Source organism: Ranitomeya variabilis, chromosome 2 (genome assembly GCF_051348905.1).
Source record: "Ranitomeya variabilis isolate aRanVar5 chromosome 2, aRanVar5.hap1, whole genome shotgun sequence".
Lineage (NCBI taxonomy): Eukaryota > Metazoa > Chordata > Amphibia > Anura > Dendrobatidae > Ranitomeya > Ranitomeya variabilis.
Window position 1 is genome coordinate 454,089,537 of NC_135233.1, and position 15,816 is coordinate 454,105,352.

General features: G+C 43.6%; 1 protein-coding gene across 2 annotated transcripts in view; it reads right to left on the reverse strand.

Annotated features, from left to right (window-relative positions):
* RASGRP2 (RAS guanyl releasing protein 2) overlaps positions 1 to 8,161 on the reverse strand; it is a 124,083-nt gene extending 115,922 nt beyond the window's left edge. The window contains exon 1 of one of the 2 annotated variants that reach the window (XM_077287321.1): positions 1,066 to 1,158. The gene's annotated coding sequence lies outside the window, so the exon portion shown is untranslated. Of the gene's footprint in view, positions 1 to 1,065; positions 1,159 to 8,040 lie in introns of those variants that run through there. The other variant, XM_077287322.1, reaches the window with a different exon arrangement.
* Between the last annotated feature and the right edge of the window lie 7,655 nt (positions 8,162 to 15,816).

The following is a 15,816-nucleotide window of genomic DNA, read 5'->3' on the forward strand; positions in this document are numbered from 1 at the left end:
AGACTGGAGGCGGGTCTCCTGACCTGGACTCAAAAGCCTCATATGCAAATATGAGGCTGTTAAAGATGTTGTCCATGCTTCGGGTTCAAGTCTGGAGTCCCTCTATGTGATTGCAGTCTTGTGAATCCTCATAGCACCCAGTGTGCACACAGTCAGGATTTTACAGTGCCAGCACAACCGCGAGCGAGCCCATGACCGCAAATATGCATTTCGCATACATGCGGTCATATGCCCACTAGACGTGTTCGGCCCCATTCATTACAAGTGAAATGAGCAAAGATGAACACGTCTAGTCGGAATGTCGCCTGTGGCACTGACTAATCCTGACAGAGCGCACCGTGTACACAGAGAGGATTCCCTCAAATCTACAGTTATGAAGACTTGAACCTCAAGTCTGGACAACCCCTTAAAGCTCAGATAAGGAGATCCACGACCAGTCAATACATTGTGGTCCAAAATGGAGCCATAAATGTTGGATGAAACCGACCTTAGTGATAGAACAACTTCCTACCCAAGACATTTTCTCTATCACTGTGTATACTGTGCCACTTAGGCTACTTTCACACTACCGTTAACTGCAATACGTCGCAAATGCGTCGTTTTGCCGAAAATACGCATCCAGCAAAAGTTCTTGCTGGATACGTTTTTTCGTCATAGACTAACATTAGCAACGCATTGCCAAACGTTGCGTCCGTTTTGCGACGCTTGGGCGTGTGTTAGCGGACCGTCGGGAGAAAAAAACCTTACATGTAACGTTTTTTGCTCACGACGGTCCGCTTTTTCCGACCGCGCATGCGCGGCCGGAACTCCGCCCCCACCTCCCCGCACTTCCCCGCACCTCACAATGGGGCAGCGGATGCGTTGGAAAAATACATCCGCTGCCCCCGTTGTGCGGCGGAGACCACGCTAGCGTCGGGAACGTCGGCCCGACGCACAGCGACGGGTCTTTCCCGACGCTAGTGTGAAAGTAGCCTAAGCGGGAAAGGGGTACGGGTCATGACTGCAGTTTTTCTAGGCGGTAACAATGAGACTTTCTGCTTCCTCACCAATGATATTGGAACTTACCCTTAGAATTTTACCTTCTCATAGACATGACATGGAAATTAAATCATGAGAACTGTCACAGAAACGTCCATGTTTGCAGAACAGCAAATCCCTGCGACAACCCGAAAAGAAGAAAAATTTATCTTGGTAAGTCAGTATTTTTATTTCAGCATCAGAATTCTCATATAATGCCAGACTACATAAAAATATTACTAAAGTTCAAGTCAAGTTTCATTCTATGGAGTTTATTCACTATTGACATGTAGCTGTCATTCTGGGTGAGAAGCTAGGTGCACAATAACGGGAAGAAGGTGGGGAATCTCAGACACTAGGAAAGGGGGGAGTGGAGACCCCTAGGCAGATCTGACAACACCCTGTCTGCCCTAAACGTCCCTAAATAGGTTAAGCACCTATCGCTCAGCAGGAACAGAATCCCTGACTGCCCCTAGCGATACACCCTGGATAGGGAGGCGACGGGGTGAGCGCCAGTCAGCCCCCACTACAACTAAACACTAAGCAGGAGGACAAACGAGGGAATACACTTATCTTAAAATGACACAAGAGCTCATGACATCAATCCTCCAAGAAGAAACTAGTTGACTATTGGCACTTCCAACAGACAGAGGTACATATAGGTAACACCGCACCTTGCTGAAGGGAATTAGGATATTTAAACATAGATGTTGAGTGTTTATGGTTTACTATCCCATAAGATGACCACGGTATGGTTATGAACTTTGGTGTTGGAAATTCAGAGATGTTTTAGTTCTGCCTTTATTCCTGTCTGAGTCAGCCACCAATTTTCAACTAAACCCAACAATTTTAAGTTGGGTTTGTGTGGACAAAGCCTTTTTTAATCTCTGGACAGATGTCATGATTGTTTCTAAGGCCCGCTTCACACTAGGCATATGAAAATACGGTCCGTTTTTTACGGCCGTAATACGCAGTAATTGTCCCAAAACACTGTTCCGTATTCAATGCGAGGATGCGATTTTTACGCACAAATTTATCCGTGTGTCAACCGTATGGCATCCGTATGGCTTCCGCACGGCGATTTGTTTCTCGCAGGCTTGCAAAATGGACATATCATGGATCCATCGGCTCAAATATTCTTAAAAACATATATATAGTCTATATATATGTCAGTGAGACACATATATATATATATATATATATATATATATATATATATATATATATATATTTATATTTAATTCAGCGCTAGATAGCAGAAAAGCCGGTAATTCAATTGCCGGCTTTTGCTATCTCCTTCACAAAGGAGACAGGATATGAGACATGGTTTACATACAGTAAACCAACTCATATCCCTTGTTTTTCTACATATTCCTCTTTACTAATGTAACAAGTGTCTCTGTGTAAAATTTGGGGTCTCTAGCTATTAAATTAAAGGGTTAAATCCCGGAAAAAATTGGCTTAGGCTCCCGCGCAATTTTCTCCACCAGAGTGGGAAAGCCAGTGACTGAGGGCAGATATTAATAGCCTAGAGATAGACCATGGTTATAGGACCCCCCTGTCTAAAAACATCTGCCCCCAGCCACCCCAGAAAAGGCACATCTGGAAGATGCGCCTATTCTGGCACTTAGGCTCACTCTTCCCACTCCCATGTAGCGGTGGGATATGGGGTAATGAAGGGTTAATGTCACCTTGCTATTGTAAGGTGACATTAAGCCAGGTTAATAATGGAGAGGTGTCAATTATGACACCTATCCATTATTAATCCAATAGTACGAAATGGTTAATAAAACACACACACACATTATTAAAAAGTATTTTAATGAAATCAAGACACATGGTGTTTTAATATTTTATTATACTCTTAATCCACCTGAAGACCCTTGTCACCTGAAATAGTTAAAAAAACAAACAACAATATTCCATACCTTCCGTCGTTCAGTCTTGTCCCATGCTGTAAATCCATCTGAAGGGGTTAAATCATTTTACACCCAGGAGCTCTGCTAATGCAGCTGTGCTCCTGTCTGTAAAACTTGGTGAATGAATGGAATGCAGGGGAATGTACTGTAGTTACCTCAAGTCATGGTGATGCGCCCTCTGCTGGATGAACTCATATGAACTCGAGCGAGAGAAAATATTCTGAAAAGTTCCCACGCTCGAGTTCATATGAGTTCATCCAGCAGGGGGCGCATCACCACGACTCGAGGTAACTACAGTACATTCCCCTGCATTCCATTCATTCCCCAGATTTTACAGTCAGGACCACAGCCGCATTAGCAGAGCTCCTGGGTGTAAAATGATTTAACCCCTTCAGATGGATTTACAGCGTGGGACAATACTGAACGACGGAAGGTATGGAATATTGTTGTTTTTTTTTTAACTTCATTTCAGGTGACAAGGGTCTTCAAGTGGATTAAGAGTATAATAAAATATTAAAACACCCTGTGTCTTTATTTCATTAAAATACTTTTTAATAAAGTGTGTGTGTTTTATTAACCATTTCGTACTATTGGATTAATAATGGATAGGTGTTATAATTGACGCCTCTCCATTATTAAACTGGCTTAATGTCACCTTACAATAGCAAGGTGACATTAACCCTTCATTACCCCATATCCCACAGCTACACGGGAGTGGGAAGAGAGTGGCTAAGTGCCAGAATAGGCGCATCTTACAGATGTGCCTTTTCTGCGGAGGCTGGGGGCAGATGTTTTTAGCCAGGGGGGGTCCTATAACCATGGTCCCTCTCTAGGCTATTAATATCTGCCCTCAGTCACTGGCTTTCCCACTCTGGCGGAGAAAATTGCGCTGGAGCCCACGCCAATTTTTTCCGGGATTTAACCATTTAATTTAATAGCTAGAGACCCCAAATTTTACACAGAGACACTTGTTACATTAGTAAAGAGGAATATGTAATAACTAGACTGTGGCCCGATTCTAACGCATCGGGTATTCTAGAATATGCATGTCCTCGTAGTATATAGACAATGATGATTCCAGAATTCGCGGCAGACTATGCCCGTCGCTGATTGGTCGAGGCAACCTTTATGACATCATCGTCGCCATGGCAACCATTATGACATCTACGTCGATACTGTGCCCGTCGCTGATTGGTCGAGGCCTGGCGGCCTCGACCAATTAGAGACGCGGCATTTCCATTATGACATCATCGTCGCCATGCTGTGCCCGTTGCTGATTGGTTGAGGCCTGGCGGCCTCGACCAATCAGCGAATGAATAAACGGGACAGACAGACAGACAGATGGAAAAACCCTTAGACAATTATATATATAGTAAATAATAAACACAAAGCACCAACCCATTTCTTCTACACCTAGAATGGGAAACACTTCAAACTTAATGAAAACATACTGACACTAGAGTTATTAGACTCCCATAGTCAAGAAGCGTTGAATTTCTAACAAATACCTTTATTAACACATAAAATACACATAGTTTAAAAAATGCCTCTCAATCAAAGATATTAATACCAGTACAGAGACCAGCGAAAATTGACTTATGCAAGTTCAGGTAAAACACAATCTCCTTGCATAATATGCATGATTAATATAATTAGTATTGCACCAAATACAATGTAACACAAGGAGCAATTGAATTAAAGTGACAGTGCAGACTAACTAGCCAGTAAGGCCCCTAGAAGTGCCAATATATACTGTGCATTCCTATCTCCCCATACTGAGGCCTATGATGGATCATAACGCAGTAATAAATAATCCCACAGTTATAATGGGCAATTGCCCGACATTCAATATTGTATGAGTTTGCACCCAATATACTCCTGAGCCTTATAGCCTCACAATGGCCAGATCACACAGTAGTCACCCGCACCTCATGCAAATTAAACCCGGAATCCGGAAAACACATCTCACTATGGAGAATCAAACATGGAAGCAATGTCCGATGCAATACATATTACCTGGATACACAAGTGAACACTCGCAACCTCGTGGCACGCTGAGACGCCCCCAGGAAGAAGCAGATGCGAAACGCGCGTCGGGGTAACGGAGTCTCAGCGTGCCACGAGGTTGCGAGTGTTCACTTGTGTATCATGTCTCATATCTTGTGTAAACCATGTCTCATATCCTGTCAGGTTTGTGAAGGAGATAGCAAAAGCCGGCAATTGAATTACCGGCTTTTCTGCTATCTAGCGCTGAATTAAATATAAATATATATATGTGTCTCACTGACATGTGTATATATATATATATATATATATATATATATATATATATATATATATATATACCTATTCTATGTGTACACATTTATTCTACCTATTCTATTCTATTCTGTCATTGTGATTCTACTGTACACCGCACTGAAGTGCCGGCTTTTCTAGAGAACACCGCTGCGTATTTCTCGCGCATGGTCCGTGTGTAATCCGTAATTTTCTCGCCCCCATAGATTTTCATTGGCGGATTTTTTGCGCAATACGCTGACAAACGCAGCATGCTGAGATTTTCTATGCCCGTAACATGCCGTATATTATGGATGTGTAATATACGGCAGATAGGAGCTGCCCCATAGAGATTCATTGGGCCGTGTGCAATGCGTATTTTCTGCGCTCATACGTCCGTAAAACTCGCTAGTGTGACGCCGGCCTAGTTGGGACAGTCCCTGCACGTTTGGGGCAGTTGGCTTGGATGTCAATATGCTTATAACTTTTTGGGTTGTTTGCCGGCTGTCCACTACAAATGACAGATAGTGAGCGGTCAAACATACAGGAGTTTTTTCCAGATCAGAAAAAAATGCCCAAAAAATAATAAAAGAACCATTACCTTGGAGAGAGATGTCGCTAGGCCGCAGGGGGACTTATTAAGTTAGTAAAGGAAGGTTTGGTTTTTTTTTTACTTTATGCTATTCCTCCCCTTTAGGGTATGTGTCCACGTTCAGGAAACGCTGTGTTTTTGATGCAGCGTTGGGCCGCAGCGTCAAAAACGCAGCGTCCAGATGTTACAGCATAGTGGAGGAGATTTCATGAAATCCCAACTCCACTATGCGTTAAAAAACGCATGCGTTTTTGCCGCGAAAACGCATGCGTGGTGCGTTTTTTCAAAACGCAGCATGTTGCTACAATGAGCAAAACACGTAGGAACACCGCAGGTGACCTGCCAGTGACCTCAGGTGCAGTTTTGGTCAGGATTTTACCTGCATAAAATCCTGACCAAAGCCTGAAGCAAGCCTGAACGTGGACACATACCCTTAGGCATTTTTTTCCCATCTAGGAAAACCTATCTTAAGTTTTCAGCATTTTTCCCGCACATAAAATACAAATTTACCAGGGAAAGAGAGGATCAAGAAATATATGTTTGTTTTGGTAATTGAGCAAATTAAAAGTGCAAAAGAGCAGAGAGTAAACTTCTAAAGTTATGTCAAGCGAGACCTTCCCCAAATCAGCACAATATCTCACTGAAAAAAAAAAAGTGGACTAAAAGGAGCGCAAGATCTTAGACGAGGTTCACATCTGTGTCGGAGCCTCAGAGGTGCCATAGTTTTTGGAGAAACATATTACACCAAATGCTAAGCTATTCTATTCTATCATACTAAAGAATAGACCCCATCAATTTAATTATTCCGCACCTTAGGGCCCCTTCAGAAGTCAGTTTTTCTCAGTTTGTTTTGGTTTTTTTCATCTGAGGAAAACTGATGAAACTCTGACCAATTTTTGCTGGTAAAAACTGACACTGACTAAACTATGAGGAAACTCTGATAAAAAAAACTCTGGTGAAACTCGGACCGATTGTTGCATACAAGAAAAGTCACTGATGTCCGAATGATCTACGGTTAGCGAATAACCATGTGCCCCTGGCATTAATCAATAGTTTTTATTTTTCCTTTTTGAAAGTTGCTTAATTTTTATATTAAATATTTTAAAATAAATAATAAATAAATAGCCTTCATAGGACACAATTCAGAAAGCCCACGGTCACCACTAGCTGGCGCTCACAGCATAGATCCATGTAACTCCCACTGTGACCAGTATAAAAGCTAGCAGCAGGTACAGGGTAATATTATTTGTGGTGGAAGCAGTGGTCGGTGCCAAAGAATTTACACCAATGTATTGCCACTTGTGCCACTGATCAGAAAAAAAATAACTATAAAAAGAAGTGGTGATGAGCGAACGTGCTGGGATAAGGTGTTATCTGAGCATGCTCGGGTGCTTGAAAAATATGCTCGAGTCCCCGCGGCTGCACGTCTCATGGCTTTTTGACAACCACATACAGGGATACGACCCAACTTTCTCGTATGTAGAGAATAAAAAAAAATTTCTCCATCTTTTCCATTCACTCAGACCGTGAAAATTTTAGCACACACGGAGGTCACGTGAGTGCGGTCTGATTTTTTGCAACGGACCCATAAACTTAAATGGGTCGAGAATCGGAGGCAAATCGTACATGACCGGCCTCACTGAACAACACGGGGATGAGTGCTACCTGTCAAAATGACGGATTTTCACGGTCGTGTGCACGAGCCCTAATTCTGATACCACTATAATTTTTTTTTTTTACCAGTAAGCCCCAGTTCACATTTATACATCGCATTCTGCTGGATGTATTGGCTAAAAAACAAAAAAACTACATGACAGTGTGTCCCATGCTGTGTAAAAATAAAAAGGTTGCGTTCATTATTATTATTATTATTATTATTATTTTTTGGCAAAGTGTGAACGCAGCCTAATTTTAACCTAGGTTTAGTGATGTAGAAGAGTTAATTCTGTCATCAGGTTCCATGTCTTAGCTGTTGTTTTATATAGATTTAAATTTAAAAAAAAAGCAGCCCCCCGAGGGTTAAACTAGAAGAAATGCCTGTGTATAACACACTGTCTCAATATTAGTGTAACTGTATCACATAGAGATCTGTGTACAAATAACTCACAGAAAGCCATAAAGACAGTGGATCCCAGAGGAATGTAGCAGTGATGGGATGCAGGCATAGCAGAGGGGAGCAGCCAGGGACTACAACCCCCAGCATGCAGCCTGACAGCAGAGCAGCATTGTACCTACCTCAGCCCAGAGCTTGTGATGGGACTCTGCCCCTCTGTGTCACTTTTCAGCGCCCAGCCTCCCCCTCCTGTGGTAGAATGAGAGTTGCACTTCCTCCCTGTGCAGCATCTGGCCAGGAAACAGCAACAGATAATGAACATATTGCGTTTAACCCCAACACAACAACATCCTTTTCTGGTATGTGAGGAGCAAAGCCAGTGCCACCCAGCAGACACAGCAGCAGCCAGTGTGTGTGCCCAGCCCTGTGCCAGTCACACTGACACCAACACCCTGAGGGCACAAGCTACAATTCAATAATCAGCTCAGTGCCTGTATCAGCAGTGACCTCCTCTGTCCCAAAATAAGCCATAGTACAACTCTCACACTGACCCAGTACAACTCTCACATTCACCTACTACAACTCTCACACTGACCTAGTACAACTCTCACATTCACCTACTACAACTCTCACACTGACCTAGCACAACTCTCACATTCACCTACTACAACTCTCACACTGACCTAGCACAACTCTCAGACTCACCTACTACAACTCTCACACTGACCTAGCACAACTCTCAGACTCACCTAGTACAACTCTCACATTCACCTACTACAACTCTCACACCCTCAGACTCACCTAGTACAACTCTCACACTCAACTAGTACAACTCTCACACTCTCAGACTCACCTAGTACAACTCACACATTCACCTACTACAACTCTCACACTCTCACACTCACCTAGTACAACTCTCACACTCACCTAGTACAACTCTCATTCTCATACTCGCCTAGTACAACTCCCACAGTGACCTAGTACAACTCTCACACTCACCTAGTACAACTCTCACATTCTCACACTCGCCTAGTACAACTCTCACTCTCACACTCACCTAGTACAACTCTCCCACTCTCCCACTCACCTAGTACAACTCTTACATTCTCACACTCACCTAGAACAACTCTCATTCTCACACTCACCTAGTACAACTCACACTCTCAGACTCGCCTACTACAACTCTCCCACTCACCTAGTACAACTCTCACATTCTCACACTCACCTAGTACAACTCTCATTCTCACACTCACCAAGTAAAACTCTCACACTCTCAGACTCGCCTAGTACAATTCTGACACTGAACGAGTACAACTCTCATTCTCACACTCATCTAGTACAACTCTCATTCTCACACTCACCTAGTACAACTCTAACACTCACCTAGTACAACTCTCACATTCTCACACTCACCTAGTACAACTCTTACACTCTCACACTTTCAGACTCGCCTAGTACAACTCTCACACTCATTTAGTACAACTCTCATTCTCACACTCACCTAGTACAACTTTTACACTCTCACACTCTCAGATTCGCCTAGTACAACTCTCACACTCACCTAGTACAACTCTCCCACTCTTACACTCACCTAGTACAACTCTCCCCCTCTCACACTCACATAGTACAACTCTCACACTCTCACACTCACCTAGTACAACTCTCACACTCTCACACTCACCTAGTAAAACTCTCCCACTCACACTCACCTAGTACAACTCTCACATTCACACACTCACCTAGTACAACTCTCATTCTCACACTTACCTAGTACAACTCTCCCACTCTCACACTCACCTAGTACAACTCTCACATTCTCACACTCATCTAGTACAACTCTCATTCTCACACTCACCTAGTACAACTCACACTCTCAGACTCGCCTAGTACAACTCTCCCACTCTCACACTCACCTAGTACAACTCTCCCACTCTCTCACTCACCTAGTACAGCTCTCATTCTCACACTCACCTAGTACAGCTCTCACATTCTCACACTCACCTAGTACAACTCTCATTCTCACACTCACCTAGTACAAGTCACACTCTCAGACTCGCCTAGTACAACTCTCCCATTCTCACACTCACCTAGTACAACTCTCATTCTCACACTCACCAAGTAAAACTCTCACACTCTCAGACTCGCCTAGTACAATTCTGACACTGACCGAGTACAACTCTCATTCTCACACTCATCTAGTACATCTCTCATTTTCACACTCACCTAGTACAACTCTCACATTCTCACACTCACCTAGTACAACTCTCATATTCTCACAACTCACCTAGTACAACTCTCACATTCTCACACTCACCTAGTGCTACTCTTACACTCTCACACTTTCAGACTCGCCTAGTACAACTCTCACACTCACCTAGTACAACTCTCATTCTCACACTCACCAAGTAAAACTCTCACACTCTCAGACTCGCCTAGTACAATTCTGACACTGACCGAGTACAACTCTCATTCTCACACTCATCTAGTACATCTCTCATTTTCACACTCACCTAGTACAACTCTCACATTCTCACACTCACCTAGTACAACTCTCATATTCTCACAACTCACCTAGTACAACTCTCACATTCTCACACTCACCTAGTGCAACTCTTACACTCTCACACTTTCAGACTCGCCTAGTACAACTCTCACACTCACCTAGTACAACTCTCATTCTCACACTCACCTAGTACAACTCTTAGGCCGGGGTCACACTAGACCGTAATACGGACGAGTGCTATGCGATAAAAAATCGCATAGCACTCGGCCCAATGTTAATCTATGGTTCAGCTCCCATCATCCGATATTTTCTCCACCGTATTTCGGATCCGAGGGAACTCGCAGCAGGCTGCGATTGTCAGCGTATCTCGGCCGAGACTCGCCAATGCAAGTCTATGGGTGCGAGAAAAAATCGGATTACACACGGACCATGCGTGTGCATTGCGAGAAATACGCAGCGGTGTTCTATAGAAAAGCCGGTAATTCAATTGCCAGCTTTGCATTTCTCCTTCACAAACCCGACAGGATATGAGACATGGTTTACATACAGTAAACCATCTCATATCCCCCTTTTGTTTTGCATATTCCACACTACTAATGTTAGTAGTGTGTATGTGCAAAATTTGGCCGCTGTAGCTGCTAAAATAAAGGGTTAAATGGCGGAAAAAATTGGCGTGGGCTCCTGCACAATTTTCTCCGCCAGAATGGTAAAGCCAGTGAATTAGGGCAGATATTAATAGCCTAGAGAGGGTCCACGGTTATTGGCCCCCCCGTGGCTAAAAACATCTGCCCCCAGCCACCCCAGAAAAGGCACATCTGGAAGATGCGCCTATTCTGGCACTTGGCCACTCTCTTCCCACTCCCTGTAGCGGTGGGATATGGGGTAATGAAGGGTTAATGCCACCTTGCTATTGGAAGGTGACATTAAGCCAGATTAATATTGGAGAGGCGTCAATTATGACACCTATCCATTATTAATCCAATTGTTTGAAAGTGTTAAAAAACACACACACACATGATTTCAAAGTATTTTAATGAAGTAAACACACTGGTTGTTTTAATATTTTATTGCTCTCTCAATCCATTTTCAGACCCTCGCTTGGCAAAACAATAAACACACAAAATACATACCCTCTGTTGAACCGTCACGTCCAACGAGGTAATCCATCTGAAGGGGTTAAAATAATTTACAAGCAGGAGCCCTGCAAAAGCAGCTGTGCTCGTGCTTGTAATTCCCCAGCGAATGAAGGAAATGTAGGTCATTGACCTACATTTCCTTCAGTCGCGGTGATGCGCCCCCTGGTGGATGTCCTCATATGACCTGGAGCGTGGGAAAAATTTCCCAGGCTGCAGTTCATGAGAACATCCAGCAGGGGCGCATCACCGCGACTGAATGTAAGTATAGATCACTCAGCTTTCCTTTCAGCACCCGGGGATTACAGGCACGAGCGAGTGGTTTATCGCAGCTGTGCCTGTAATATTAGTTAACCCCTTCAGATGGATTACCTCGTAGGACCTGACAGATCCTCGGATGGTATGTATATTGTGTGTTTATTGTTTTGCCAAGCGAGGGTCTGAAAATGGATTGAGAGAGCAATAAAATATTAAAACAACCTCTGTGTTTATTTCATTAAAATACTTTTAAATCATGTGTGTGTGTGTTTTTTAACACTTTCATACAATTGGATTAATAATGGATAGGTGTCATAATTGACGCCTCTCCATTATTAATCTGGCTTAATGTCACCTTCCAATAGCAAGGTGGCATTAACCCTTCATTACCCCATAGCCCACCGCTACACGGGAGTGGGAAGAGAGTGGCCAAGTGCCAGAATAGGCGCATCTTCCAGATGTGCCTTTTCTGGGGTGGCTGGGGGCAGATGTTTTTAGCCACGGGGGGGGGGGCAATAACCATGGACCCTCTCCTGGCTATTAATATCTGCCCTCAGTCACTGGCTTTACCATTCTGGCGGAGAAAATAGCGCGGGAGCCCACGCCAATTTTTTCCGCCATTTAACCCTTTATTTTAGCAGCTACAGCGGCCAAATTTTGCACATACACACTACTAACATTAGTAGTGTGGAATATGCAAAAAAAATGGGGATATGAGATGGTTTACTGTATGTAAACCATGTCTCATATCCTGTCGGGTTTGGGAAGGAGAAATGAAAAGCCGGCAATTGAATTACCGGCTTTTCACAGATATCGCGCTGAATGAAATATAAATACAGAATATATATATATGTGTCTCAATGACATATATATATATATATATATATATATATATATATATATATATATATATATATATATATATATATATACTGTATATATGTTTTCCCGAACATTTGAGCACATAAATCCATTAGATGTCGGTTTTGCAAGCTTGCGAGAAAATCTCGGCATACGGATGCCATACGGATGTCACACGGATCATTTGATGCGAGGAAATCGCATCCTCGCACTGCACACGGATCACTGTTTTTGAAACATTTGTGCGATTCTCGTCCGTGAAAAACGGACCGTTTTTTTTATACGTTATGTGTGTCCCCGGCCTTACACTCTCACACTCGCCTAGTACAACTCTCATTCTCACACTCACCTAGTACAACTCTCATTCTCACACTCACCTAGTACAACTCTCACATTCTCACACTCATGTAGTACAACTCTCACACTCCCCTATTACAACTCTTACACTCTCACACTCACCTACAGTCAATACAAATTATATATTTTTTATTGTTTTGATTCTTTGCATAACAAAAGAAAACTTTATTTTGTCACTGTCATGTTTATTTAGTATTTTATAATTTTGAACATTTTTTCAAGCTTTTTTTTTTCCCCACCTGTTTTTTTTTTTTAATCCTTTTAGAGGCCACGATCAGTAATCCTGACGGCAGAGTATTTACATTATCATATTAAATGTGTTATTCAGCCTTAAAAAAAAAATCTGAAAACAAAATCTAAAAATAAAATGGTAGGTAAACTCTCCTTACGTCTGCCCTGCAGCCGTCCGCTCCTGACCCCTCCTGGTTCTTCACCAGTCTCTATATTTCTTTATATACAGCCTTTATTTTTCATGTGCCGCTAAGTGACTACTGCAGCTGCAGCCAATCATTGGTTGGCTACAATAGACACGAGTGACACATGATTAGCTGTGGAGAGTACTATGCCTGGCTGCTGGGGACCAAGCTGGATTATGGGGTTATCTTGGTAAAATAAATTTGTATTTTTATTTTTTTGTCGTAAAATTGTAGGCTGTTTTCAGAACATCCGGCCCCTTGTCCCAGGTGTATAACCTCGGGCTCTATCGCTCACAGTGTATAATATCTGGTCCCTCGACCCGGGTGTATAAAAGTTTTTTCCTCCAGACTTCAAGTATGTTCTTCATGGCCGAGCAGCTGCATGCAGCCGTACATCAGCAAGCACAATGCCAAGCGTTGGATGGAGTGGTGTAAAGCCACCACCACTGGACTCTGGAAGAGATGTGTTCTGTGCAGTGACGGATCACGATTTTACATCTGGCATCCGATGGATGAGTCTGAGTTTGGTTAATACCAGTAGAACGTTACCCGCCTGACTGCATTGTGCCCGCTGTACAGTTTGGTGGAGGAAGGATAATGCTATGGACTTGTTTTTCAGGTCTCAGTCATGGCTCCTTAAAGGGAACCTGTCACCTGAATTTGGCGGGACTGGTTTTGGGTCAAATGGGCGGAGTTTTCAGGTGTTTGATTCACCCTTTCCTTACCTGCTGGCTGCATGCTGGCCGCAATATTGGATTGAAGTTCATTCTCTGTCCTCCGGAGTACACGCCAGTGCAAGGCAGTATTGCCTTGCGCAGGCGTGTACTCCGGAGGACAGAGAATGAACTTCAATCCAATATTGCGGCCAGCATGCAGCTAGCGGGTAAGGAAAGGGTGAATCAAACACCCAGAAACCCCGCCCATATGACCCAAAATCGGTCCCGCCAAATTCAGGTGACAGGTTCCCTTTAATTCCAAGGAAATGAAATCATAATTTTTCAGTACAAGACAAGGCTTTGTGGGAACAGTTTGGGGAAGACCCTTGTCTGTTCCCGTGACAGTGCCCCATGCACAATCTCCATAAAGTCATAGATGGAGAGATTGGAGGAAGAATATAACCGGCCACACAAAGCTTGGACTTCAACCCCATCCAACACCTTTGGGATGATCTAGAATGGAGATTTGGAGTTTGACCTCTCCCCAACACCAGGGTCTGACCTCACAAATGATCTTATGGACGAAAGGGCAAAAATTCCTACAACGTCCTGCAAAATCTTGTAGAAAGTTGTCCCAGAAAACAGAAGGTGTTATAGTGTTATAGTGGCAGAGGAGCCAACTCCTTATAAAGGTCTATGGATGCAGGATGGGAGGTCAGAAAAACTTCTGTAGGTGGAGTGTGCACGGGGCACATACTTTTGTCTATATTGTGCAGTTGCTGGTTGCATTTTAGGAGACAACCTTCTACCCCATTCACAATCTAGAAAGGAAGAGACCATGCAACTCAATGGCGAGACACTTAAGCAACCTTCTCCCATGACCGACAACAGATGCAGCTCATATTCGGCCAATTCCCCACCTCGTCGTCTCCATTCTATGCTACACATTCACCAGGACAAGTCACACGGTTCAGCGTTAGAACATCAGTGCTTCCTAGTCCATGCTCCAGTGCTTGCTGCCTCTCCTCTCCTCCCTGACAGTCAAGTGTGAGTCTTACGTGATGGTTGAGGGCTGTGTCTTTAGATCTATAGAACAATGTCTGATTTTTTATCTCTTGGATAGTTTACATTTAACCAGTTTTTAGACTGCAAAATTTGTTGCATAGTGGTGTGTCCTAAGTAAAAAGTGGTGTAGGATCTGAGAATGTTTAGCCTGCAAAAAAAGAAGGCTAAGGGGAGACTTAATAGCTGTCTACAAATATCTGAAGGGCGGTCATATTGTAGAGGGATCATCCTTATTCTCATTTGCACATGGAAACACGAGAAACAATGGAAAGAAACTGAAAGGGAGAAGATACAGATTAGATATTAGAGAAAACTTTCTGACAGTGAGGGTGATCAATGAGTGGAACAGGCAGCCACGAGAGGTGGTGAGTAGAGATGAGCCGTTGTAGCGCCCCCACTGCCGCAGGGCCGAGGGGTACCCGGTACCGGGCCTCTGAGTCTCTGCTCTGGGGTTGTCACGGTGGCGAGGCCCCGGTCCGTGACCCTGCCGAAGGGCGCACAGTATCTGATAGATGTAGATGGTGGTGATGCTGTGGTGGGGCGGTGCAGTAAATAACGAGGACACCAAGTTGCAGTCTCTTTACCTCTTTACTGAAGGTCTCTAGGTCCTCAGTCCGGAATCCGGATAACCAGGCTGCGCAAGTCCGGCCGGCCCAATGGCACCTCCAGAGTTCTCTTAGCAGGTGGAAATCTGTGCCTTCCTTCTAGC